This window comes from Acomys minous, assembly GCF_964271855.1.
Source record: "Acomys minous genome assembly, chromosome: 5".
Classification (NCBI taxonomy): Eukaryota; Metazoa; Chordata; class Mammalia; order Rodentia; family Muridae; genus Acomys; species Acomys minous.
In genome coordinates, this window is record NC_140494.1 from 122253630 (window position 1) to 122266863 (window position 13234).

A 13234-nucleotide genomic window follows, 5' to 3' on the forward strand; every position below is an offset into this window, starting at 1 on the left:
CGCTCTGAGAGATCTAAGACAAGGCTTGTGCTTGGGAAGGCAGAGGACAGGCAGCGAGCATAACCGACTCAGCTAGCAGCCAGGGCAGAGGCCAGTGGGTTGCCAGACGAGCTTGAGGAGAGGCCAGGGCCAGAGATCCTGGGAGTTCAATTCCTGTGGAATTTTGGTTTTAAAGCTTTATTTTATTTTTAATTATGTGTGGGTACGTGTGTGAGCGCAGGTGCTGGAGGAGGCTTTGGATTCCTAAAACTGGAGTTCCAGGCAGTCGTTAAGACACCTAATGCGGGTCCTCTTCAAGAACCGAACTCCAGTCTAACCACTGAACCATCTCGCCAACCATGGGTTTTCTGTGGCAGTGTCTTCATGTATTCCAGGCTAGCCTCAGACTCACCAAGTAGCTGGAAATGATCTGAAACTTCCCAACTTCTTGCGTCCCGAGTACTGAGATAGCAGGCAGTTGCAACCATGGCTGGTTTTGTGGGATGCTGGGAATTAACCCAGTGGCCTTGTGCAAGCTGCATTCCTGACTTCTGCTGAGTTATTTCTGCCACCAGGCAGCCAGGGCTGGAGTTGGGCTTATGATTTGGTAAGGGAGAAAGACGAGAAAGAGGTCTCTCTTTGTACAGAGATCTTGCTGGATTGGCACCTGCGTGTTACACTAAACGTTTGAGGTAAAGATTGGCGATTGAGTTGACCCAGTAAAATCCTTCTTAAGACCTATTAGGCGGCAGCCTGGGCAAGACCCAGCGATGGTGGCTCACAGCCTTGGGAGGTGAAGGCTGGAGGATCAGAAATTGAAGGTCATTGACTATACATCAATTCAAGGGCAGCCTGAGCTAAAAACAAGCAAACAAACAACAACAACAGAAACAACTCAGAGCAAGCTCTTCCGTGCTGAGTCATCTCTCCAGCCTCCTGGACAGTTTCTGAAGTGACTGGCTCAGACCTTCTGGATCCAAGGTTCCGGGTGTCAGGCGTTGCTGGAAGACTTGGACGGACTAGCCACCTATTGGAACGCCCACCTGGGTTCATGGCCACACTAGAACTTCAGTTGTGGTCTAAGGCCTTCATGGAGTTTTGCACAGAGCCTGCTGAGCTCAGCACTGGCTGTCGTTCTTTGAAATTAAGCCAAAGCCCAGGGAAATGGCTCAGTGCGTAAAGGCCTTTGCCACCAAGCATGACAGCTTTGAGTCAATCCCCAGGGTCATACGCTGAGAGGAGAGAAGAGAACTGACTCATAAAGTTGTCTTCGGGCCTCCACATACAAACACTAGTGTGTGCATTCCACACGCAATCAATGAAAAATGTAATAAAAGGAAAAAAAAACAGAATAAAGCAACAACAACAACAAAAAACCATGGTCAACTGATTCAGTGAGAAAACTCCAGGGATGCCTGGGGTTGGGGAGGAGGTAGGTATGACATTTAAGGGTCGGGGACTCTGGAGCCAATCTGGCTGGCTGGGCCTAAGCTTAGTAGCTACTTTCTCGAGTTCTGTAACTACATCAGGAATTACTACCACCACATCTGGCATGGTGGTGCGGTGAGGGTGAGGCATGTTAGTTGGCATAAAGTGCTTAGAACAGTGCCTGGCACATAAAGTCTTCAACAGTTCACCTGACATTTATCCTAGGGTGACAGTGGTCTCATCCATCACTTGACTCCATGCAGTTAGCCTAATGGTTGACTATCTCTTAATATAAAAGGTCCAAGAGATGGTCTCGGCTATGATATGCTCTTCATCCTGGCTTTTCCTACAGTGGGCGTTGCTGTGGTTTGTGAAGCTTTTCTCTCCAATACTGGCACAATTCAAGACCCTTTTATTTTTTGTTTGAAAGTGTGTGTATGTAGCCAGGTGTAGTGGCTCACACCTTTAATTCCAGCACTCGGGAGGCAGAGGCAGGCAGATCTCTGTGAGTTCGAGGCCAGCTTGGTCTACAAAGAGAGTCAAGAACAGGCAAGGCTACACAGAGAAGCCCTGTCTCAAAAAAAAAACAAAAGAAAAGAAAGTGTGTGTATGTGTGTGTGTCCCCGCCCTGTGCCTATGGATGCCTGAGGAGGCCAGAAGAGAGCATCAGGTCCCTTGGAGTTAGAGTTGTAGGTGGTTGGGAGACACCCTATGTGGGTGGTAGGAACCAAACTCTGGTCCTCTAAAGAGCAGCAAGTGCTCTTAACAGTGGAGCATCTCTCCTCCAAGGGCTCTATCTCTAACTCCCAAGTGCTGTCATTATAGGCATGTGTGCCACCTCGCCTGGTTTATGTAGCTCCACCCCCTTGCTTCTGTTCTATTTCTTTGGTCAAAATAAGGTCACCCACCTGCCACATCATGTCTTCTAGAGGCTTGCATCTTGGGCTTTCCTAGATCTGCGTTTTCAAAGTCGACCCTCCTACACCATTGGCTTTCTATTTTCCTTTTTAAACTGCAGAGTACTCTTCAAGGGCAGGCCCATTTTCTTTTTCTTTTTGTACCACTGACCGTTGAACCTAGGGTGCTTTGGGGCTAAACCCGACCTTGGCGGTGCCCTCTCGACTGCCATTTGCCTTTTGACATAGTTTATGAGCTCTTTAGCCATCCAGAGCTTTAGATGTTTTGTGAAGTCACATATATGCAATTCCCCTTTGTAGCTTCTGGATATTTTTTCTCTACTCATTCTCCTGGTCCCATGCTAAGTTCCTGGGTGCACTCCCCAGGAGACCAAAGCTGACAACAGATGCTCTCCTTGACCCAGCTCTGACTCCCAGGCCAGCACCTTGGGTTTTTTGGATTTGGTTTTGTTTTTTTTGTTTGTTTGTTTGTTTGTTTTGTGTTTTAAACCTATCAACACAGTATATTAATATCTGGGGCTGAGAAATATTACATTGTCTCAGAAGAATAGGAAGAAAGGAAAGCAGAGAGGCAGGGACTATCTGGGAAGCTACAGAGACAGTTGGGAGCTGGTTGTTGTCGTTGCTGAAGGATGAGAAAGCAAAGATAAGGAGGAATTCCACGGCCTTGAACCAACCATCTGGAGTTCCTGTTAGCCAGGTCTTAGAGCATCAATGCCTTGGGAATGAATTCTATTTAATTCTTCCCCAAGCAGATCCCATTCTATTCTTTATAAGTCCTAGGAGTAGCTGTTCCCTCCTGTATCTGAAAGGCGATGTGAAATCCTACTGCCAGACTAGAAATGAAAAGAAAGGAAATTGGAAAATAGGATGTTAGCTCTAAAGTATGTCTCATCTGCGTGAATTTTAATATATGTTCCAGGTGCCAGAGATCAAATATGCAACATGTATATTAGGATACTCTAGCTGGTGTTTGAGTTAATTCTTTTCCCTTAGTTCATGTCTTTGGGTTTTTTGTTTGTTTGTTATGCTTTCTGAAATGCTGGTCTTGACTCTCCTACGACAGCTTCCTAGTGATGGATAAGTGTGTGCGCTACTAGTGTGCGCCACCACAGCGGACTTATTTCACCTCCTTCTCCCTTCTCTTTCTTTTTTTTTTTTTTTTTTTTTTTTTTTTTTTTTTTTTGGTTTTTCGAAACAGGGTTTCTCTGTGTGGCCTTGGCTGTCCTGGACTCACTTTGTAGACCAGGCTGGCCTCGAATTTACAGCTACCAGCCTGCCTCTGCCTCCCAAATGCTGGGATTAAAGGTGTGGGCCACCACGCCCTGCTCTTCTCTTTCATTTTAAAGATTTATGTATTTACTATGTATACAGTATTCTGCCTGTATGTGTGCCGTCAGGCCAGAAGAGGGTACCTGATCTCATTATAGATGGTTATGAGCCACCATGTGGTTGCTGGGAATTGAACTCAGGACCTCTGGAAGAACAGCCAGTGCTCTTAACCTCTGAGCCATCTCTCCAGCCCCCTTGTTTTGTTTTTTGAGACAAACTCAGCTTGCACCCAAATACACTTTGTAGCCAAGGATGGCCTTGAACTTCTGATCTTCTTTCTCCACCTGCTGCAAGCACAGGCACATCTGGTTTCTGTGGTGCTGCGGATTGTATGCAGAACTTCATGAATGCTAGGCCTGCATTCTCCCAGCTGAGCCAAACCCACTGGTGTGATTTGGGGGCCGGTTCATGAGCTGTCAATCTGCAGCCAACTGTTCACGGGTGTGTCTCATGCATCCGCTCAGTGGTGGCAGCGTCAGATGGCCAGCTTTCGGCTGAAGGAACTCCACCCACCCAGTAAGGCCCCAGAAGGGAAAAATAGGAATTTTCAGTGCTGACTCCTGGCTGCATGCACAACTACAAGGTCTGACGTCTGTCCTCCCAGTGTACCCTGGAGCTGTCACAGAGGGAAAATGGAAGATGACACATTACTTGACAATCACTACCCAAATGTTGTCATCCAACCAAGGCGTATCCGCTCCTTTCTAAACAACAAAAACTATTGTTGACTGTAAGAATCTGAGAAGCAGCCGGGTGGTGGTGGCGCACACCTTTAATCTCAGCACTTGGGAGGCAGAGGCAGGTGGATCACTGTGATTTCGAGGCCAGTCTGGTCTACAAAGCGAGTCCAGGATAGTCAAGGCTACACAGAGAAACCCTGTCTCGAAAAACCAAAAAAAAAAAAAAAAAAAAAAAAGAATCTGAGAAGCAAGCCAGCAAGGTGGCCTAGGGAGGAGAGGCACCTGTTGCCAAGGCTGACACCCTAAGATTGCTCCCCGACCCAGAACCCACGTAATAGAAGTCAAATTAACTCTTGTAAGTTGTCCTATGACCTCCATGCCCATGCTGTAACACAGTTGCACCCCCTCACACACACACACACACCAAATAAATAAAATTAAGAAAAAAATCAAAGAATTCAAGAAGCTACCTTTGGAGTCATTTGGTATCTGGCAAGCCCTGGGGCTCAGGATGCATTCTTCAGGTGAGTTCTCAGATAAGAATGGTTTGGCTTTTATTACTGATCTGTTACCACCCTCCTTCAATCCATTGACAAAAGTCATCTCCACAGACCACCTTGTGTAATCTCCGTGCAGGCATCGGCCTTTTTGTGCTGGCTCAGCAGCTAGTCCAGACGTTTTGGGGACTCTGAGTTCAGGCTGTGCTCCTGCCCTATGCCACGAGCCTGGAAGTCAGAACATGTGTTTGTGTTATGTGCCCGTCATCCGCACTGACGACGGCATGCCACGGCTTGAACCTGTCATGTCCTCCAGAGGCTCCAGTGACAAAGGCTTGGTCCCCAGCTGGGGATGCTGCTGAGACAGGGTTACCTAAGAGATGATTCTATATGACCTTAGAGTGAGGGGCCCAGCTTTCCCAGTGACTTCATCTATCAACTGGCTGATGTACAACTGCATAGACTGTTAGAAGGTGGAGCCTGGCCTGAGCACTGTGCAGGTCTCTCCAAGGGGCAGTCTTCACCCTGAACTTCCTCTGTCCTTCCTCCTTCCTGGCTAACACGACATGCACAGTCTTGCTCTACCTTGAGCCCCTCCCAGAATGCTTTGCCTCACCTTCTGCTCCAAAGCAGTTGAAACCACAAGCTAAAAGAAATCTTTTCCTTCAGATATTTTGTAACCAACTGACTTCAATCCATATTTGCAACCCCTGTTGAAAAATAGCACCTGCAGTCCTTCCTTCTGCTTGCCACAGGCTGTGTTTTTGTTGTTGTTGCTGGGATTTTTTTTTTTTGTTGTTGTTGTTCTTGTTTTTGTTTCCCAGGACAGAGTTTCTCTGTGTAGCCCTGGCTGTCCTGGACTCTCTTTGTAGACTAGGCTGGCCTCGAACTCACAGCGATCCGCCTGCCTCTGCCTCCAGAGTGCTGGGATTAAAGGCGTGCGCCACCGCTGTTGGCCAGGCTGTGTTCTTACAGTGACTGTATAGAAAGAGGAGGCAGAATAAACCTACTCCGTGCACACCTCATCCTAGGCCATTGTGCCTGGTCTGTATTGTGAATGAGGAGACATGGGGGGGCGGAAACAGCATCTACAGGAACCTGCCCTGTGCCAGGTACTTCTTGTAGATGGATGCTTTTCATGGCCATTTATGGTTCAGTTGTGGAATATCCCTTACAGGCTCAGGGGTTAGAACGACAATTGGTTCCCAGTTGGTGGAAATGTTTTGCGAACCTTGGGAAGGTGTGGCCTAGCTGGAGGAAGTGGTTTGATAGACAGGGACAGCAACACCGCAGGCACTGGCCGAGCCTTGCTTTTGGCCAAGTGCTCTGCTGATGTACCAAGATGTTATAGCAACAGCCAACCGACAGCACACAAACATTCCGTTTTCTCTCTGCCCTCCAGCCTGGGCTATTTTCATATTATTATTTAGATTTGAGCCATGCATATGTATCATCTCCTCCACAAAACATAGCACCACAGAATGAAATTTAAATTTTAATGAAAGGGCTGGAGGCACAGCTCAGTTGTTAAGAGGGCTTGCTGCTCTTACAAAGGACCCGAGTTTAGTTCCCACTACCCACCCGTGTCAGGCAGCTCACAGCCACTTGTAACACCAGCTGCAGGGGATCTGACACTCTCTTCTGGCCTCCGAGTGTACCTTTATTCACCTGTACATACCTACACATGGACGTGCACATAATTAAAAGTTAAAGCAAACAAACAAAGACTTTAACTTTTTTAAGTCTGCTTGAGCAACTATGGGGCATGTATTGCTAAGAGTAAAGTCTTCCCTGAGTGCTCACTGACTTCCTGCTATTAGCTAGACAGGGATATGGAAGTCACCAAGGGTCATCTCGACTTGGTTGCTTGGGAGCACGGAACTAAGCCAACGCTTAGCTCTGAGCCCTCTGTGTATGTAGATCTCTAGCAAACTCTCCCACGGTTTCAGCCCGTACTTAGAATTGCTACAACCCACTCTAATGCGTTGTAAGGCTTGCTACCCTTCCAAGGGACCTAGGTGTAGTTCACAGTGCTCGCATTGAGTGGCTCACAGCCACCTGTAACCTCAGCTCCAAAGGATCCATCTGGACTCTGGCACCTGCACTCACCAAATTAAACCTTTTAAAAAATAGTATATATGCAAGTGCCTATTGTGACGTTTTTACTTGTAGATAGCCTTTGATTCCGTGGTTATATTCCTCTAGCAGTGTGTCCTCCAGAAGCACCTGAGAAGTGCGACACATTACCTGTCCACTAGAAACAGCAGCTAAAAATTACAGGGAAACTGAATGTCCATCCGCAGGGTGCGGCCAGGTCCTGTTGCAGGATTACAGGGTAAGGTGTCCCAGGCCGGCCTTACATCCCTCATTCTCCTGTCTCTGTTTCCTCTGAGCGCTGGGATTGTAGGTGTGCTCCGCCATGCCTCAACTATGCGGCACTAGGGGGTGAAACCCAGGGCTTCCTGGGTGCTAAGCAAGGACACTGTACCTCCTGACCTGCCTGGTGAAGTGCAGCCTGCTAAACCGTTCAGTAACTAAAAAGAACAACATCTCCCTCTGCTTCCTGTTGCTATGACAAATCCCCAGACTCGGTAACCTGTGAGGAGCAGACGTGTATTTGGCTCAGTGTTCTGAGGACCGTGCAATCCAAGACCATCCTCTTGGCTTTGGGGAGTCCATCTTGCTATGCTATGACATGGTGGCACAAGGCAAGGGTGCTGGGCTGGGTTCTCTTTCCCCTTTACAAGGCCAGCATGGGGTCCCACCCTTTCTTCTGACCTCATCTGATCCCAACTACTTCCTTCAAAGGTCATTAACATACGAAGTCAGGGATTGCATTTCCAACACAGGAAAACTTGTGGGACATAGTCACCATAGTGAGCTAGCTACAGTTACTGGCAGAGAGAAGCCACTTTCAAGCTGGTCCACCCTCAGGATCTTTTCTCTTTGTTGTATGTATGTGTCTATGTTTTTAACATTTACTTATTTTCTTATTGATTTGTGTATGTGTTTATGTGTGTGGGCACATACACCATAGAGTGCATGTGGAGGTCAGAGGTCAGTGTTTTCCTTCTACCAAGGAAGTTTGTAGGATCAAACTCAGGTCATCAAGCAAGGCAGAAAGTGCCTTTCCCCGCTAATCCATCTCACTTAGAACTTAAGGACCTTTCACACTCTTTTTAAAGCTATTTTTATTATTATTATTATTATTATTATTATTATCATCATCATTATTAATTTATAACCTATGGATTCCAATTTGTACTGTCTGTATCCTTCTAGGTACAGGCCATCCACTGGGGCACGGCCCACCTATCAAGAGCACATGCCTTTAATCTCAGCACTTGGGAGGCAGAGGCAGGTGGATTGCTGTGAGTTCGAGGCCAGCCTGGTCTACAAAGTGAGTCTAGGACAGCCAAAGCTACACAGAGAAACCCTGTCTCGAAAAACCGGGGGGATGGGGGAGGAGAGAGAGAGAGAGAGGGAGAAAGAGAGAGAGAGAACTTAAAAAAAAACTGACTCCCTGGAAGCTCTTCAGTTGGGGTGGGACCTTTTATTTCCCTCTTTTTTTCATATTCTTGTCACTTATTAAAGATTTCTGTGTGATCTGTTTGGGAAGGTTTTGCCCACTAGCATTTACAATTTTAGAAATGAAAGCCAAGATATGTTCAAAATGTGTATTTATTCAGTGATTTAAAATAACAAATTAATTCTTTACATCTCAACATAAATCACATCTTTCTAAATAAAAGTTAACATCACTTAGTGAGAAAACTGTCACCGTGTCACACTCTTGCAAATGTGTTTTAATCTGTGGCTTCACAGAAGTCAACTGGATTCTCCACTCCGCATCTGCTGCTTCTGCTGAAGTGAAGGAAGAAAGTCTGGCTTCACACAGCCAGGCAGCAGGAAGGGGGAGTTATTTATATTCTTTTTAGGTTGTTGTGGACATTTCCCAGTTTACTTAACTTGACAAGCAGCAGGCTCTCCAAGTTTGGGGACGCTGTGGATTCTAGACTGTATCGTTCTATGAAAGTCTGATGGTTTAATCTCCTGCCTTGAAGGAATCTTTCATATATCCACAATTTTGTAATTCTATGCATGGATTACTGAGTTATATAGAATGAATATTATTAACATGTTTTTAATAATATTAAAAAAGCAGCCCTGGGGAGATGTTTCACGCAGTAGAGTGTTTGTTGTGTCAGGATTTCAGCTCCACCCTCAGCGCTCACGTGAAAGGGTCTATAATTTTTTTCTTTTTCTTTTTTTCCCCTTTGGTCTTTCTTTCCTTCTTTCTTTTTTTTTCTTTTCTTTTCTTTTCTTTTTTTGTTTTTTTGAGACAGGGTTTCTCTGGGTAGCCTTGGCTGTCCTAGACTCACTCTGTAGACTAGGCTGGCCTCAAACTCATATCCATCCACCTGCCTCTGCCTCTCAAGTGCTGGGATTATAGGTGTGCGTGCCACCATGCCTGGCTCAGATTTTTCATTTTTCAAAATAGGGTTTTCCTGTGTAGGCCTGGCTGTCCTGGACTTGCTTTGTAGACCAGGCTGCCCTCAAACTTACAGAGATCCGCCTGCCTCTGCCTCTGCTCCATCATGCCCTGCGTGTCTTTAAATTTTAAAATTGTTTTTGGTTTGGTATTTTTGAATCAGATTTTTTTGTGTAGCCTTGGCTGTCCTGGAACTCACTCTATAGACCAGTCTGGCCTTGAAATTCCTGGAGATCTTCCTGCCTCTACCTTCTGAGTGCTGAGACTAAGGACATGCACCACCACTGCCTGGTTATGAAAATGTTTTTTATACATGAGTATTAAGAAAGAAAAGTCAGGCCAGGTGTGGTGGCGCACACCTTTAATCCCAGCACTCGGGAAGCAGAGGCAGGCAGATCGCTGTGAGTTCGAGGCCAGCCTGGTCTACAGAGTGAGCGGAGGACAGCCAAGGCTACACAGAGAGACCCTGTCTTGAAAAACAAACAAACAAACAAATGGAACAAAAGTCAGTCAGGTGTGGCGGCTAGGAGACAGAGGCAAACAGATCTCTATGAGTTTGAGGCCAGCTTGGTCTACAGAGGGAGTCCAGGACAGCTAGGGCTACACAGAGAAACCCTGTCTCAAACAAAAGAAAAGAAAAGAAAGAAAGAAAACGGAAAAGTCGCACAGGGTGTGGGGTGGGGTGGGGTGCAGGGGTGCTGGGAGACGGCTCAGCAGTTAACAGCACTAGCCGCTCCTCCAGTGGGCAGCGGTTCCGTTCCTAACACCCACATGTGGTGTCCACCCATCTGTGACTCTAGTTCCAACAGGAACTTCTCACCACCAAGGGCAGCCGTACAAGCAGACGAAACACACACGCAAAATGAGTGAATCTAAAGGGAAAAAAATTTCCTGTGATCCTTGAACCCCAGCACTGGGGAGGGAGAGACAGGAAGATACCTGGAGTTTGGTGGCCTGCCAGTCCATAAGCGCCAGGTTCAGGGACAGACTGTTTAAAAAAAAAAAGTGGACAGCAACTGAGAAAGACAATGTTGACCACTGGCCTTCACACACATGTACATACCCAAACCTACACACACACACACACACACACACATACACACAATCACATTTGTTAATATCGTTACTTCTGAGCTGGAAGCTATTTCACTCTGCTGGCTAATTGAAGCTTTGAAATTCTAAATTTTTTTCTTTGAAAGATTGGATTTCAACGTTAGTAATAAACACTGCCAGTTTTCCTTGCAGTGGCAAGCTTATGTTTTATTTATTTATTCATTTCCCCCCTGAGACAGGATTTCTCTGTGTATCCTTGGTTGTCTTATGTAGCCCAGGATAGCCTCAAACTGAATATTCAGGGCCAGGACGATGTCCCTGAGTTACTACTTACCACTCTGCCTTCCCTCCAGGCTAGCACTGCTGCCACCAAGGCCCGGTTTATGCAAGGCTGGGTGGAGCTGGCACCCAGGGCTTTCTCATGCATGCTAGGCCAGTGCACTGTACCAACCAGCTACGTCCTCAGCCCAATGTTATTCCTTTTTTGAAGGAGAAAAAAAAAGTTCAAACCTAAACAACCATAGTATATCCGTCAGTGTTACTTTAAATAAAACATGGTGTTCTGCTGCAGCTGGCTTAGACAGGGCTTCCCTGCTGACGGTTCAGAGGATCACCTGTCAGGGGATGTGTTGGGAGCCTTTCCTGCCCGCTCTTGGTAGTGAATACAGTGTTTAGGGATGGAAGCCAGGGCTTTGTGCACGTCAGACAACTCTACCTATGAGTTACATCCCCAGCCCAAGGCCCGGAATCAAACACAGGCACCTCTCTCTCTCTCTCTCTCCATCCCCCCCCCCCCCACCTCAAGACAGGGTTTCTCTGTGTAGCCTTGGCTGTCCTATAAGTCACTCTGTAGACCAGGCTGGCCTTGAACTCAAATCTGTCTGCCTCTGCCTCCTGAGTGCTGGGATTAAAGGTGCATGCCACCACTGGCTGCCTTTTTTCCTTCTCTTGACGTGTTGCCCAGGAGGGCCTAAACTCACCATGCTCCTGCCCCAGCCTCCTGAGTGCTGGGATTACCTGTCTGTGCCTCAACACCCAGCAAACAAAGGGCTTCCTTCAGGAACCTGGAGTCTCTGTTACTGGGTAGTGAGGTGGCACAATGCTTGGTTGGATAGCTGGTGCCACTGGCACACACAGTGAGTGACACTTTCAACAGAAGTACAAACATCATATCTGGGGGTGGGGGGGGTGCAAAAAATATCTTTGGGTTTGTTTTATTTTTTGGTTTTTTGAGACAGGGTTTCTCTGTGTAGTCCTGGCTGTCCTGGATCTGTAGACCAGGTAAGCCTAGATCTCAAAGATCTGCCTGCCTCTGCCTCCCAAGTGCTGGGATTCAGGAGTTCAAGGTCACCCTTAGCTACATGGCAAGTTTGAGGCCAACCTGAGCTATGGGAGACCCTTAAAAATTAAATAAACATTTATGTTTTTAGGTTTTAGGGGCACCCCCAAGTGCCAAGAGTATTCGCAGTAGAAAAGATAAGATGGCATCTGCTTCCACGTCATCATACACTTTGCCATCTTATGAATCCTTTACAACGGGTGTGTATTTCTTAAGTAATTAAAAACACTAAAGAAAGAAAAAGGTTAAATTAAAATTAAGTGATAAACAACAATTCCAATGTGCTCAGAGAATTTAACACGCCCCATAGAACTAATTTTATCTTGAAAATATGAAGAGATTAGATACATAAAACAGAGGACTTAAATTATTAAAACAAAACAAAACAAACCCCTCAGCCAGGGAGGAATCGCTCCTCTCCCGCGGTGCTGCAGGAAGGAAGCTGTGCTAAAGGAAGCGTCTACCAGCCCCAGGTGGCCGAAATGAATGACCCACTGATCCTCTCCGAGGCAGTTTAAAGATAAATCTAAGCCACATTCTCTCTGGAGAGCAACAGGATTAGGTGCACAGGAGGATTTGACACTTTCCAATCCCCCCAGCTCCCTGAAGAGAAGCGAGATTGGGACCCATGAACCATATTTAATATTAAGTTTCTCTTCGGTGCTTGCAGCCTCCCGGCTCGGTGGCCTCCTCCCACCGGCTAAACCCAGTCACCTTTGGCTTTTACAGGCTCTAGTGCACTGCTCTTTTCTCCCCTGCCTCCCACCTAAATCTCCCTGTGAAGACCCTGATGTCATCTACACCCTAGCATAAATAAGCCTTCCGCCACCACACTTCCTGCATGTGGCACTGGCTTGTTAGGCTGAGCCCTAAGCAAGGAGCTGAGGCGTCACTCACTCAGCAGCTGACTGGTGGAGAAGGCTCTTCCCTGGACTTCTGCAAAGCTGTTGTCCCTTTGTGTGGGTGACACTAAAGTCAGTGCCCCAGGGTTCTGTAAAGTAATCGGTTGGGCTTGTGACTTTAAGGTGGCCTCCTGTCCCTTGGAACTTTGTGCCTGAGTCCTTTAGGTCTGAGGCATTGTAACTGGGGTTAGGCAGGCAAGAGAGCAGCATCATGGCTGCGGCTTCTAAATCAAGGGAAGATGGAAGTGTCCCATGTGCTCTGGCACTCTGCCCCTCCCCCCTCCCCTTCCTCCAGAGAGAAGATCAAACAAAGAGGGTGTCCAGGGTGGTGGAATGTGGTGTTTGGTTAAAGACCCGGGCTGGCGGTGATTATAGTCGCTGTGGCTGGGGAGACGCCCTGGGGAATGTGGTGGGAGGGATTTCAACCCTTGAGAACGTGTGTGTAGGTGCACACACCCACTCACACCCATATGTGCACACAAGAGCTGCTAAAGCCTGTCTTCAAACCCCACCTCTACCGGAGTGACACCTTCACCCTTCCTCAAGTGGTTTTCATGAATGTGTGCTTTCTCCCAGGAAGCCTGAAAAACCCCATGAAGGCTGGGCAGTGGTGCC